The 12,547-nt window shown below is 31.6% G+C and overlaps 1 long non-coding RNA gene across 1 annotated transcript in view; it reads left to right on the top strand.

The window, feature by feature from the left end:
* LOC145291259 (uncharacterized) overlaps nucleotides 1–12,547 on the top strand; it is a 188,720-nt gene that overhangs the window by 83,910 nt on the left and 92,263 nt on the right. The window lies entirely within an intron of this gene.

The following is a 12,547-nucleotide window of genomic DNA, read 5'->3' as shown; positions in this document are numbered from 1 at the left end:
AATTCTCAGGTATTCATTGGTCATTTAGATGGTCGACATGTTATCTCTAACTGCCGATATATTCCTGGGAGCATTGCCTTGAAGTATAATACAATTTAGCACACGCATACTGAAGTGTTTACGAATGTAAAGTCTACTATAATTTCATTATCCAATGTCATAGGCGCCCCTGGCGTCCATATCCTGTAACAATAACGGCCGACCCCATCGCACCAAATGCATTTATGATATGATAAATCGCCAGGCGTTATGGCGAAGGAGTTTCCGTTGCCGTTTTCCAAACTGTAAGTTAGCTCGGCATTTGCAGTTTCAATTGCTACTTAAGCATCGAGTAATATTTGAATAATTCATCCAAACGATGCACATGCTGCGTCGTTTAGTTGTGTCATAATCGCTATTAACAAATTCATCGAGGTTTGGAGTGTTAAAACATCAGGCGAATTTTAGTTGATAATAACTTCGCGATGTAAGCAGTGAAAATATCTGGGTATTTTACATGTAGATTTGAGAGGCCCCTGTTTCACTTATATGGAATTGTAAATTTGCCTATTTCGAACACTATTAACTGTCGGAAAACTGTAAAAAATAAAGTTCTTCTCTATATTCTAATAGTGGAATTGAATATTATACACTGTATGTCACTGTATATATATATATATATATATATATATATATATATATATATATATATATATATGAATACATATATATGAATATATATATATGAATGCATATATATGAATATATATATTAATTAATATATATGAATATATATATATATATGAATATATATATATATATATATATATATATATATATATATATATATATATATAGCAACACCGTATGTTGCGTGGAATTGAAGTGGAATCAGCAAATGTTTTACCCCCCCTCCCCATATTTTATTATCAGCGAATTCCGTAAAATCGCCAATTTTTCAATCCAATCAGTTGATTGCTTAATATAGTTAGGGACATATGGCGTTGCATTCTGAGAACGCCTCGCATACTAACCTGCGGTGAATTAGTCCGCAGTATAAATGTGACATTGTAGAGAACCTACTAATGTATTTATAAAACTATTTCATATGCTGACTTCAATTAAAATTTTAAAATAGAAATGGTTATGTATTATGGTTCAATTATATTCTGGACTGAAAAAAAATATTTCGATCGCTCGGCTATCATATCAAATAAATTACTGTTGATTTAATATATCTTGTCTTGTAATAATCACTATTTATAATTTCCCACACTTTTTATCTGTGTCTAAACCTAAATGTAGATTACATGAAGAAAGCTTCCTTATTAGAACTGCACAACCGTGGAACTCTGTTCCGTATGTCTGCTTTCCAGCTGACTACAATCTGATTGTCTTCAAGTCCAACATGAACAAGTTCTTATTGAACCATCCCCCTTAGTAATCCAAGTTATAAAATCGCCACTAATGTTCACTACGCTAAAATCACAACGATAAATATATACCCAGTAACCCTAATCCTTGAGTGACCTGTCGGCCCTGATAAGTGGTGAACCTCATGTAAAAAAATCAAACGATTAATATATTTATCTTGTTTTATTGTTATTTTATGAAATATTATTTATTAATCAAATTTTTATTGAATTAAATAAAGACCTTTACATTATTACAGTTAAAAACAATCTATATTTATATATCAAAATATCTAAGTTAATTTATATTATTCAAATGCACGCTAAGCTGGTATGTCTATTGGTCATCTTTCCATAATTAAGTTTCATCTACTTTAATTTATTGAATTCAAATGTGTCGCAATTTTTTTGCAAATTTTTATTGTATCTTAATATATTGAAATTAGATTATGTACTTAATTTAGTTCATAATTTTAATGTAAATTCTAAATTCAGGATAAATAATTAGATATCTTTTGAAACTTTTGAACGACCTTCATATACATATACACATACATGCACACCCACTCACACACGCATATATATGTATACATATATATATATATATATGCGTGTGTGTGTGTGTGTGTGTGCGTCGGTATAATGCCTGAGAGAGTGAGAGAGACTTAATTACCAACTAGAATGTTTGTATTATCTACTAGACCACATCTTCCACTATCTGCGGCCTCTTTGTGAAAAGGGTGTTCAGGGGATCCTGATAGTTTACCATACAGCCTTGCTGCCTACTACATACCTCACAGAAAAACGTGACTGATATATTTTTAATTTATCATTGCGTATGAACAGCAGGGTGTATTGGTTACATAAGCCTTTTAAGTTGCCCAAAATGGTATTTTCTTAAATGTTTTAACGTATACATCTGATGTGTACGTGACTAAACATGCAGCAACAGCATATTTAAAAAAAAAACAACTTGTTATTGTAATGGATACCTTTTGAATAAATGAACAACTGAGAAAACTAATTATTTGGAACTTGGTGATTATTATACTACACAAACACATTATATATATATATATACATATATATATATATATATATATATATATATATATATATATATATATATATATATATATTTGAAGTTGAATACCAAATATTATTTTATGCCTAGTGTTTCATTCTTACGCAACTATCAATATAGGATGTGACTATTCTTGCTGCTCGAGATATTCGAACCCAGCCGCGAAGCCATCTAGGACTCTATCTGCTAGGCCTTAACCCCGAGCCACCAAAACATTGCCATGAGTATGAATTTAATCAATAATTAATAAACACACAATTCGAGGGCAGCCATTAAGTAACTTAGAATGTTTGAATAAGGGAAGTCCTGAACGTTGTTCTACCCGAGTTGACTCACTTTTAGTTTCTAGTGTCCATCTTTAAGTGTCCATCTTTAAGTATTCTTAAAGAGGTTTGATTAATTAAGTATAATTAAATAATAATAATAATAACAATAATAATAATAATAAGTGTAATAATAATAATAATAATAATTGTAATAATAATAATAATAATAATAATAATAATTGTAATAATAATAATAATTGTAATAATAATAATAATAATAATAATAATAATAATAATAATAATAATAATAATAATATTACTCCTTTAAACTTACAGGCACCAGTGTAACATGCTTACGCAATTATCAATGTAGGAGGTGACAATTCCTGCTGATCGAAACATTTAGGCACAGGCACGAAGCTATCTTTGACTTTATTTCCTAAGCATTTACCCCCGAGTCACCAGTCAATTGACATAAGAATGAAGTTAACGCACCATTCATGTGCAGACATTAGACAATCCATAGTGTCCGAACGAAATATATAACTAATAGTATATAAAATAAAATTTGTGTGAGTGTGTCTTTGTGATTTCGTACCCTATGGAATCGTACACGGTTGAGCTGAATTCTTTTTAAATTTAAAACAAATATAATTTATGTGACTGGCAGGGATTTTAAATAGGTTAAATCAAAATATATTCGATAAGTATAGATAATGTTAATCAAAAAAAAATCATAAAAAACGGAACGGGATATTTAAATTAACGCAAACGCCTTACACGGCCTTATATAACAGATGAACTGGAAAAGTTTTATAATCCTACAAGAGAAAAATCCCATCCTATAAAATCAATTATAGGTTCACTGATATGACAGGGGGATGTTCGAAATAAATATATCTGTTTAAAGCACAATCGTAACATGATACCTGACTTTTGCACCTTAATATTTAATTCAAGCCGTTAGCACCTCATAAGTTGAAAGACTCGAGATATAACACGAACAGAAGTGCCGCTGATATGGCAGGAGCGGGTTCGACATAAATGTTTCTTTCTAGGGCACTATTGAACAATGATACTCCACTTTTGTATTTTACACTTTATATAAGGCTATTCTATAAAAATATTCTATAAAACAACAGTCGGTTTTTACAGTGCTATGTAAACTAAAATTTGCCGACTAAGTCACTGTGGAAGGCATACGAAACTTTCTCTTGGTTCACTACGATTGATCCCCTACTGAAGGAAGCAATAAATTGATGTGATTGAAACATGGACGATTTAACAGATTTCAATGACAATAGAATATCGGAAGGTGAAGCATTCGATGATCTTCACTCTAGTCCGGGCAACATCAGGTGCCATTGATATATATATATATATATATATATATATATATATATATATATATATATATATATATATATATATATATATATATATATACTCGGGGTTTTTTATTAAAAAGTAATGGACTAATGAATTCAACAAGGTTGTTAGATAGTGCTCAATAAAAAGAGCTGATAATATTTGTTTATTGTTATATAAACATGGTCACATCCTGCTGCTACAAATAGCCACTTGTTTCAATCAAACAACAGATATCATCAGGCAGCGACTTGACTATTCAAAAGTTCAATGAATAATCAGGTTATTCATTGAAGTTTTGAATAGTCAAGTCGCTGCCTGATGATATCTGTTGTTTGATTGAAACAAGTGGCTATTTGTAGCAGCAGGATGTGACCATGTTTATATAAATATAAACAAATATATATATATATATATATATATATGCGTGTGTGTATTTATGTTAGTAAAACTTATCAAGACAAAAACGCTCAACACTATTAAGAGACACAAATGAGTACATTAAATGCATTATCGGGAATTAAAGTTACATATAACTTTATTATATCATCAAGACTATAACGATAATAAAAGGAGGAATATTAGGCTATGTCATTTCGAAGCTAAATGCTTCTCATCCAAAGGTGATGAGGGCTAGTATTATATATAATGAAAATATCGATTGAATCTGGCTTTATAACATTAATATATGAAATGAGCCTACAGGAATAGTATCATATGGTAAGGAATAATAAAGAAATGTTGAAATTAATAAAGAAGTACAGATTATATTCAACTGACCTGTGATTATCAACTGGAGATCTTCTAAGTGAAGGAGCCTTATGTTCCAAAATCAAAAAAAATATTGATGCGCATAGTTGTGTAAATTATGACTCAACTGATACACAAAGTGCATCGCTTACATAAGTTGATCAGATATTTAAAATAACAAAACGATAACTGTAGAAAAGAAAGGAGTGTGTACAGCTTGTATACACGTTATTGGCGCACCTTTCGACTGCTAGTTAATCACATCATGTATGTATTTGATACAATGGGTTCGGTCTCTCATGCAACAGGATATAAACACCTTGGTCGACAGTGACATTATATAATCGAGTTAAAGTATGCGAAGCTTCGTAAACAGCAAAGTAAGCGTGTGCACAGTGATGCAAGATTATAACTGTTAAAGGTGATGCAAGATTATTACTGTGCAAGGTGGAGCAAGATTATTACCGTGCAAGGTGGAGCAATGAAATTTTCTCACAAGAAAAGACGACATGATTTCGTTTCAGTTTAATGAAAACCAGTTTTCTTTTATTGTTGCAGACCATCTACTAGTTGACCAGTGTGATAGAAGTCACAAGCGCTTTAGGAGCCTTCTATGATGTCGAAAAGTGACACAATATTAAACGAGCAAGATCGGCGAATCGCCGGTTTACAACTAATTAGCTCTACCGCTCCAAGTTATGACAATAGGGCCATTGCCAGTACCCTCAAAATGTATTGGTAAATTGCCACGAATAACAGGAACATGCTCAGCGTGAGAAAACAGTTTCTGATCACGTTTATGGTCGTTGGTGTGGTTCAAAGTGAGACCAACAGCATGCAACCTCACATCTTCGAAGTCAGCTTAAAAATAAATACCAAAGTGTACTCGGATATGCTGACGAGTGGATATCCTTTTGTGTAACCAGGCGTTCACTGGTAGAAACTTAGTGTGTGATTACGATTCGTTACCGGCTTGGCATCAGAAGTGCTACGATTTTGTACTCTTCTCTCACTGGCTCCCTTCTCCTCCGACCTGAACTCGTTGGACTTTTTGGTTTGGTACATCACTAACATGAATTCCAACAACAACAACAACGCCGGCTTGATCGCAGCCATCCGCCGAGTAGTCGCTAGCTTCTACCGACGTTTGTGGAAAAAGCCTACTTTCAGTTCCGGACTCGTATCGAGGCGGTGATTGAAGCTGAAGGTGGCTACAATCATATAGATGTCAGCTCTACTACATAATCAAATTACCTGAATTGATTTTTTCAATAAAGTTTTAAGTTAACGCTTTAGTGTCGTTTTATTAGGACGACCCTTTCATCGTTCCACACTATTATAGTTTTGAATGACACATTTCCAGGAATAGATCGTTAGCATGATAGGTGTCCTAAAACATTACGTCCTACAGGTTATACGTTTACGAATCGAATGTAGTTGATAACGGCACAGTCATGAAGTGTGTTCGTCTATGTCAGAGTGCTGTCTGAGATGTGAGTCTAAAAGAGCGCTCGAAACGCCCATGCATAGCCACCACTATATCGGCGGCAAAAGTGCTTTGAAAATAGTGGTTTATATATATATATATATATATATATATATATATATATATATAAATTCTGGTGCACAAAAAGTTGCTCTTTTTTATCTTATAACACATGTATTCGTAGATATTTTCTAACTTAGTTCGTATTTATGAAAATAGGTTGAATTTGTTTTGAAATGACTTGTAGATTTAGTCACAAACTTAGGCATGCTTATAAAATGTTTGTGTGTTAGTCGCGCGTGTTTATGTGTCTATATAAATGTGTATATTAAAGTGTGAGGATATATATGTTTCTTTATATATATATATATATATATATATATATATATATATATATATATATATATAAACTCAGAGGTAGAAGTGGTAAAAAAGGACAGCATGTGTTTTTTTTGCTTTTTTATTAAACCTTATGTATTTGCTTAGTTCTGTACAATTTTTTCGGCGAACAATCCTCTTCAATTGGTGAAAAGTCAAATAATTTCATATGACTTTTTACCATCTGAATACGCAAACAGGATTGTTTGTCCAAACAGCTGTAATGAACTATGTCAATCATGAGGTTTTAAAAAATTATATATATATATATATATAAAATAAGGAGACATAAAAGCTATATATGCATCTTTATTACATCAGCGGAAAATAAGTAAAATTAAAAAAGAAGGAAAAGTCAGGTTTTATCTATGTTTGCATTTTTTGCAATTTTAGCTGTTTTCCTTTTTAACAGAGAAGTATTTAGCTCTCAAATACCATAACTACAATTTGTTCCTTTTTTTAATTTCTTTTTTTACTTTTTTTACTATATCTCGAGGATACCGGTTTAGGAATGCCAGTTGAGACAACAGGCTCGTTGTCGGTTATGGTAAAAAAAATAGTAGGGATCGATTATTTAATACGTATCTCAAAATACATTATTTGCATTGCACAATATGTCATATTAAGTAGGAAAGCATTTCCGCGGTATTGTGTATTTTCAAACTTAGAGAATTACTTAAAAAACTGTGCTGCTGGAAGTTTCGTTTGGTTTAAGGCAGGCATGGAAGAAGGGGGCAATGGTCGTTGGTAGACGAGTTTTAGATTTAAGCTCAGTCGAGCAATATCCATCGAAATAACGAAAGAGCAAAGAAAGACGCGTAAGGTTTCTTTTGTATGAAAGAAATATTAGAAACTTAAACTGAACAATTAAAGTTCGATGAGTTTCTAAATGCACATCGCTATAGTTGTACAACACTGGATTATTTGCTGCTTTGGGAAGAGATGTTTAATTACAGATCACCCGGTAATCGTCTGTAGAGAATGCCTACTAAATCAATCATGGGTAATTATTTATCCATCCAGGGCTCCGCTACTTTTTTTTTTCGAATAGAGTGCTTTATTGTCACAAAAAAAACGATGTGATCTATACATATGATTGCCGCTGTCCGAGACAAGTAAACAGAATGCACCTAAAAATACGTACAATGTTGTGTAAGTAAGAATGCCAATATAAATCTGAAGACACCCCGTAATCTACGTCAGTATGGTTAGAAGTTACACTTTTTTATTCATGGTGCAAGTAATACTCACATTTACTGACCGGTTTTCAAGGTTAAGCGATGTCGAGCCTGGTTAGTTCATAAAGATTAAAACTTTTTTTTTTTTTTAGGGGGATGGGGTTGTTTACAGCAGAAAAAAAAATCATGAAGCAGGGTATTTAATGCAAAATTCCTGTCAGTTTATTACAAAATTTAATATTTCAAGTTCTTTATCTATTGAAATATTAATTCATGGTATTTGGTTTGATTGATTTGAACACTTTCTGGTTTATTGCATTACCATCATTCAACTCATAAACGCATTAGAATTTATCAGCTTAGTTGAAATCCACCACAGTGCGAATACTTAAATGTTTGAGTTTTTTAATCATTATTTTGGATTCCATATACATGCTTTATATATATATATATATATATATATATATATATATATATATATATATATATATATATATATATATATATATATATATACAGGCTATCCCAAAAGAAACTGATGGTTAAAAAATTATAACTTTCTGAATTTTTTAATTAAATGTGATCCACCTAAATCTGGTATACCCGATACGGCAAGAATGATGAGAATCGTCAGAGATTAGCAGAGAGTGTGGTCGAGGATCCATCCACATCAGTTAGAAGGAGATCAAGTCAAATTGGGGTCTTTCGATCCATGTGGTCCTAGCAGGAATGTGCAACGTTGCATACGGCATGAGAAACATTTCATCTGCTCCAGGACATATTCGCCAACCGAATAATTTCTCGTAGCTGTGAGATAAATTCGCTACCCCGCTCGCCAGATCACACATGTGCAGATTTCTTCCTTTGGGGTTACCGCGAAGAGCGGGTATACGCATGCAAACCAGCCACAGTAAATGTCCTTAAAACAATATAGAGAAGTAAATTAGGACCATAAGCCCTTAAATATTATATAATGTGCTGGACAATATCCTGCAGTGAGCACAACAATGTGAAAAGGAAAACGGTGGACATTTGAGTAACATCATTTTTCCAAACTAAAATTAGACCTTGTGACAAACATACCCTAGATTAAGTTGTGTAAATAAAATTCGAATAAGTAAACTATGATATCTTACTATATATCAGAAGAATCACGAAGATGCTCATCTACCTTCCTATATTGGTAAGTATAACTTAAATATTGAGGAAGTTAATCAAATTTTAAATCCGCCACCTTCTTTTGGGACACGCTATATATATATATATATATATATATATATATATATATATATATATATATATATATATATATATACTGACAGCTCCCTCAAGCCAGGAGTGAAACTCTACTGTCTACTGAACAGTTGGCGCTTCTCACCGTTAAGCTGTTTGGCATCTTCTAACATTGGTCTCAAATTACAATGATCAAACATTGTCTAAACTCTTAGCTCCAATTTATTTACAAAAAAGGCATTGCATTATACGCTATAGTAGTTTGTTAGTTCACTAGTTCAACATGTTCAACTCACGTGTTTCGATCAGGCAATATTCTCGTTTCTCTAACTTTTTCGATTTACAGATAATCGTGTGTTATGTAAATAGATGCCATTCCACAGTGAATTCACGACTCCGAATCATAATTGCTCTGAGGAAGAGTCATAGTCGACACTTTCTTAGAATCTTAGTTGTTCATTTAACAATCACCAGAACCAATTAGAGCAAAATCTGATTTTTATTTTTATTTTTTTGCAATTTCTGAAACAGGAAAATACTGCTTATCACGTTGTACAATATAGGACGTATAATAGCATGTAATCAGTTGATTATGCAGGCTACGGTCCTAATCTTTTACTGTTATTTTTGCATCGTTTAATCCAATATACCCATCGACTTTTGTATCTGCTAGAATTCGATAATCCTAATGTAGAACTCTGGAAGTTTTTGGAATTTCAAATGGAACCGTGTATTTTATCATTGTCTGTGGACTGTTATTATTTCGATAGTTATTACCCGCTAGAAATCTTAAGTAACTTTTCGAATACTTATCTTAGTATCACCTATACTGAGAATCAAAACTTTAACCCTCCCAGAAGCCTGTTATGTCGAATTCAGGACACTTGGACTTTATCCGTTGCACTACTACTCCATGTATCAGATGCTCAGCGACTATCACAATCACACGTTCCATTATTAGTTGAGCAGGTATGATATATTATAGATGATATATGACGGAGATCTACTCCTGACCCTATGTAGTTATACCGCACAATTACTTATTCAACCATTTCAGTACAATAAATTGGCTTAATGTACGTGATTGCGTTCATCTTCTGTGTAGTCATGGAGACGCAAAACAATCAAAATCGGTCTTAATTACTTCTGGTGAATTCTTTAATTTGAAACAAAGGCACGTATCGTTACCGTAATTAATCTATATGAGTTGAGCGTTCAATTTAGGTTAAATTAAAACACGGTTGAGATGAGTTTAATTTTATTTTCTATCGATTCATACGCACGAAGACGCTGCGTTTGAGCAGCAATAAAAATGAATACATATAATTTCATAAAATACATTTAAAGTGGGTCGTATTTTATTCGCAATCATGGGGTCGAACGTGTAAGTGTAATCTAATAAAATACACTAAACGAAACCTCATGTTTAAAAATTGTTAATGAAAAAATAGTTTTATGTACAAAAGCAATTATGTTCGATTTCTTGAATAAATAATGTTACCAAAAATTCTTCATAAGTTTTGGTTTCGGTTTCGCTTATAGCTGAAGGAATTCAAGTTATATGTACATATATATATATATATTCAAGTTATATGTATATATATATATATATATATATATATATATATATATATAGTTTTGGTTTCGGTTTTGATTCAAGCTGATGTACCCACGTCATATGAATATTTTTTGTTTTTGAAATCGCAACTTTATAATATATAAAAATCGATAAAACATTAAACCTTTAATAATATATACGAATTCTGCATGAGTAAATTAACATTTTAAAGCATACTTACGGGCATCCTTACTCGCTTAGATGAATAATTTTACACTTTTAACACATGAGCTGCAATAATATAACAGCGTCTCCATTTACGCTGAACATCTACAGAATGCCAATATTAATATATTGCATATGAATGATCTCCCTGTGGGATTTCCACAGGTCCCTCTAATGATAATTAATTGTGTAAAATTTTTGATTTGATTATTTTATATGGCAGCCTCATAAAAACGGGCTTACATTTGATTTTGAAGACGACTATATCATATTAAGCTGTCAATGCATCCATTCTCCCTCAATGGACAATGTACAGCCCGGTAGAGATAAATGTACATGTAATTGCGACGCAAGAGTTGCGCAATTCTCAGCCACACCTTCACGCATCGGCGCTGCTTGAGCCCAGTCGCAAGAAGAGCCCTACGGTTGATTGGAGACAAGGCCAAGATAGGCGTAGAGCTCATACCCCCCATGGAATTCCACAACCGTCACACATTTTTTAGTACTGACCAGACTCAACGTAGATTAACTTCGGTTATCTGACGGGAACTAGTATGTCAACGTTATCATGACGATAAAAATGAAGAGTAACACATTATTAGAGAGTGGTTGTAGGTAGACAAGTGCTTGTTGAGAATGTCTTACAGAAATATATAATATTTACTTTGTTAAATATGAGGGCATTGGCCATAAAAATATTAACACATGGAAATTACTAATAAATTCAAGTGGTCTTTTTTACTGTAGTAGAACTCAATAGAGGACTATCCTTAAAAAATGGACACTATATTTTAAAATATATGTTCATTATTTGGTCATGTATTAAATATTTAATATGAAGAATTCGATACAAAAACCCTATGCAAAAGAAAGCACACCCACATACATATATATACATATATAAATAAATAAATATATATATATATACACACACATATATATCTGTGTATGTATCTATATATCTGTATATATATATATATATGCTTACTTCATTTAATCACCTAAATTAATATATGAAAGTATGAATTTATGCGTAAACTTTAAGTATTTACTTCAGCAATGCTCAATACGCAGGTAGAGCAAGTTATATATATATATATATATATATATATATATATATATATATATATATATATATATATATATATATATATACTATGGCTCCAAATTCGTATGGCAAATGCATTGGCACAATACCTGAAAGAATTATATAGATACGTACATACATGTGTGTATATATATGTATATATTTATATATATATATATATATACATATATATGTATATATATATACATGTGTGTTAATATATATATATATATTTATATATAAATGTATTCATATATATGTATATGTATGTATGTATATATATATATATATATATATAAAATTTTTCACTGTGTTTTCCCAATGTATTAACGATACGCGTGTTGGGCTATAGTATTTTATAACTCAATATCCTTATTGAAATTTTCTTCCAAGAAAAACCCTGTCTTTTTATGTATTTGGTTAAAAGTGTCAGCGTTATAATCACAAAAAAACCGTTGAATAACAATATTAATTGCAGCAATATTGAAAACATCTTATAATCATTAAATATTATTAAACTTACCTCAGGAATACTTAAATACG

This window comes from Euprymna scolopes, chromosome 12 (genome assembly GCF_053919585.1).
Source record: "Euprymna scolopes isolate OS-2025 chromosome 12, ASM5391958v1, whole genome shotgun sequence".
In the NCBI taxonomy this organism is placed as follows: domain Eukaryota; kingdom Metazoa; phylum Mollusca; class Cephalopoda; order Sepiida; family Sepiolidae; genus Euprymna; species Euprymna scolopes.
The sequence above is the reverse complement of the archived record's forward strand: the minus strand, read 5'-3'. Positions and strand labels throughout refer to the sequence as shown.